The following is a 3,794-nucleotide window of genomic DNA, read 5'->3' as shown; positions in this document are numbered from 1 at the left end:
TTCTTTTTTCCTACCATCCACAGCCCATGCATCCTTTAAACTAAAAGCAGAAATTATATTCTTAAGGCAGGTTAACGACCCATCCCGTACATTATTCAATTGGCAGTTAAAATCCCCACCAATTAAAATCGTATCTGCACATGGTAAAAACAACTGTAAATTTTTGAATAAATGTAATCTTTGACTTTTCTCAGTATGAGCATAAATATTAAAACAACGCACCCTTTTACCCTCCCTCATTACTTCCACACATAGAATACGACCAGGGTAAATTTCCTCTTACTTAATCACCTCCCACTCACTACAGCACAAAAAACCCACCCCATCACTTTTCAATTCATTCCCACCAGAAAAAAATATGTTACCCTTCCATATTCGACAATAGATTTTTTCCCACTCAAGTCCTCCATGGTCCCCTGGAGCTCATCTTCCCATGTACTCCTTTTTAAAGACTTTGAACTTAAGTCCATATTTTCCTGGGCACAAGGAATCCCTGACGACATCTCTGATAATACCGCAACAGCAACTGATGTATCTGTAGCGCCCCGAGGGTTCGGCCGCTACAGGGGTATTGCACCTCTGCCAGAGGTGTGGTATTCCACTCCCAGGTAAGGATGGAGTATGGACCAGGGCTCAGTTAGCTGCATACAGCACACACACCCCATTTCCGAGGGACAGCTCAACGGTGCTCCCACTAGACAGAAGTGCAGGCACGACCGACTATGTCCCTGTCTGGAGTGGGGAGGGGGGTGGAATACCCAGTGCTGTAGGAGCAGATAGGGGTTGGTTCCTGAGCGTAGGAAGGAGCCCATTGGTTGCTGGTCACCTGGGCTCATGTTCTGGAGGGAGGTATAAAAGGGAGGAGCCATCTTAGATCTAGGTTCAGTCTGTCCAGAGAGAAGAAGACAGGGAGCAGAGGCTCTGTAGGAGCTCTGCTCAGAGGAAGGCCTAGACAAAAGGCTGGAGCCTGAGAGGAGAAGGAGAAGTGGGCCTGGAGAAGAGGCCAAGGGAAGGAGGAGAAGAAGGAACAGGAAAGAAGGAGGAGAGACAGAGAAACAGAAGGGCTCAGGAACAGGAAGGTAGAAGGGACCCTAAGAACCCACGAGAATACAGGGTGAAGGGTCAGGCAGATTAATGGTGCCGGATCCCAAGTTGGTGGAGGAGAAACTACCCTCAGCCAAAGACCGGACGTCGTGAGCATTCAATGGTGCGACACCTCATCAAACCTGCTAGGAAGGCACCATATGGGACAGCGGAGGACGGGGCCCACGTTTAACCGCACAAGTTAAGGTTGCTGGATAAAAGTGGGTCACTGGTGAGGCAGGCCAGAGGAAGGATTGAAGGGGGTCCTGAGCCATACTCCTGAGCTGCCTCGGAGTTGACCGAGCCCCTCACCTGGTGGACGCCGCACGGCTCGGGCAGTCATTGCCAGCTGAAGTGACTAGGATATTAACCATGAGTAAAGATCCTGGACTGCAGTACGTTGTCTGTGTGCTTTTTCGCTCCTCCGGCACTACCGGTACTGGGACTCTCACCACAATCACTCCCACCATCCACTACACTGCCCTGGGGCCGTACTCTTCCCGTGGGGAGTCATACCATCCCGGCTGCACACATCATCGGCCCCAGCGGTCTGCCTTGCAGCGGCGGTTCCTAATAACCGCAATCCACGGGTGGCGTAGTCGGACATTATCTCGAACATCTAAAAGACTGCCACGGGTCTGACCACCCTGAGCCACGGGACCGGGTAGCCACTACTACCCCCATCGTCTCCCTATTGCCCGGTTCCGAGTACCCCACGGCCCAGGGGGTGAGTCAGCTTCACAATACTTTGTTGCCCCTCCTTTTCCTCTTCCATCGTTCCTTCCTCTCTTCTATCTTCTTTCTTATTGTCTTCCTTCTTCTTATCTTCCTTCTTTTTTTCTTTCTTCTTATCTTCTTTCTTTTTTTCCTCTTTCTTCTTATCTTCTTTCTTCTTTTCTTCTTTCTTCTTTTCTTCAGCTTTCCTTCTCTCTTCTCTTTTTTCTCTATCACTCAAAGGCTCACCATCCCCTTGTTCGTCTTCAGCATCAGCCTCAGATGTTTGTCTGGCTTGCTTTGGGCACTCTCTCGCCTGATGAACCGGGCCAGAACATACCTCACAAGGGACACAATTTTTATCCATATGACCATATTTCCGGCATTGTTTACAATATGGTGGCATATTAGAAAAAAACAAGAAGCCTCTGTCTCGATTTATGAACACTACTGGTGGGGGTCTTAAGACACCCCCCTCCGCTGATGTGTCCCTTTGAAAAATGACTTGATACAGTCTCGTGCCGTTCCAGGCCCCAAAACTAGTCGTATCACGTTTTTTCATAGTTCGAAGAACAAAACCTTTTTAAGTATGAAGTCACTTGTTCATCAGATATGAACGGGTTTTACATATGTATTGTTAGCAGCCTTTGATTATATTGAAAGCGAGATGAGGCTGAAATTCCTTCCAATACCTCCCTACGCTCACAGGCTGCTGCATATTTAAAACTAGAAAAAACCCTCTCACATACACCAGCACCTCACAAAGTCACGATGTGTACTCCTCTGTTGGAAAATGACTGAACACAAAAGTATTCATCCTTGCTGATATGCAAGATAGGAGTAAAGACTTTCCTATACAACAAGTCCAAGTTTTTAACTTGCCTAAATTCCGCACTCACCACAAACCGGATGGTGTCCTTCATGTAGGCATTGTCGTGATCCAAATTCTTCTCCATTTCCACACAGAGAAAATTCAAAAGAAAGCCCGATGATGTCCAAACGAACCACACCAGACTCGATCCCTTCTGCTCAGCAGCGTCCAGAACTCCAGTCCCAAAGAACTCCTCCTTCACGATTCAGAATTCCTTCCACACCGAATGGTACGAAAACCACCTTCCTTCCTTCCCAATAGCAGCAGTTCCAAACGGAAAAGGCAGAGAAAGAGTTCCAGCGATCACGAACCTGCCCCCTGACACCAATCACAAAGATCGTGCCAAAGGGCCGAGAAGCGATTACCTGACCTGGGGAAGTAGAGAAGATAACTAATTAATGATCAAACGAGCAGTGGTCCCCCCTGCTTCCCAGTCTGTAGGCTCCCTACAGACTCTACCCCACCCCCGGTCTTGAGGCGCGTGGGACATTGGGGGGGGGATGTGTGAAAATAGGTGGACTACTGCAGATTAAAAACGTGTGGGGTGCATATGCAACAAGCAGTATAGTTGTGGGTTTTAAGGTGTCTATTGATGAACAGCATGTCTTCCTAAGGGCAGTCTTTGTCCCTATCCCTACAATGGGTGCCTTCTTGGGGCCAGGGTGCAGCCATAGGCCAAAACCAATTCAGGTAATCGCTTCTCGGCCTTTTGGCTAAGATCAAGTGCAGTAATCTAGCTGTTGCTGGTTTGGTCTTGGCCAGGGGTGTCTGGGGTACCTGGCTCGTTGGCCTTGGGGGATTGTCCTCACTTAATTGTGGGGACTAAACCCCCTTGCTGCTATAGGTGGGTCAGCTTTATTCCCAGACAACGGGAAGCGATCGCCTCACTCTGCAGTCCTGTAGTGTGGAGGTCTATTTTCGGTGAAGATGGCTGGATCGGATGGAGGGATCTTTTCGGTTCCTGAATTTGCTAGAGTCAAACATCGACTACGTTTGTACGTTTTGGAAGATTTCTGGGATGCCAAGGATTACCAGTTTGTGATGAAGAAGATCGTGCTGGGATTGGCTGGTTTGAAAAGGTAGGAGGTTCTTGCGATTATGGACTACCCAAAGAAAGGTTATTTTG

The 3,794-nt window shown here is 48.4% G+C and overlaps 1 pseudogene; it reads left to right on the top strand.

Moving 5' to 3' along the window:
• Window positions 1-3,361: 3,361 nt before the first annotated feature.
• LOC141151300 (U2 spliceosomal RNA) lies at window positions 3,362-3,508 on the top strand (annotated as a pseudogene).
• Window positions 3,509-3,794: the final 286 nt, after the last annotated feature.

This window comes from Phyllobates terribilis, unplaced genomic scaffold, assembly GCF_046119375.1.
Source record: "Phyllobates terribilis strain yellow unplaced genomic scaffold, ASM4611937v1 Scaffold_5__5_contigs__length_657084704, whole genome shotgun sequence".
NCBI lineage: Eukaryota > Metazoa > Chordata > Amphibia > Anura > Dendrobatidae > Phyllobates > Phyllobates terribilis.
This window is presented reverse-complemented; position numbering and strand designations above follow the sequence as displayed.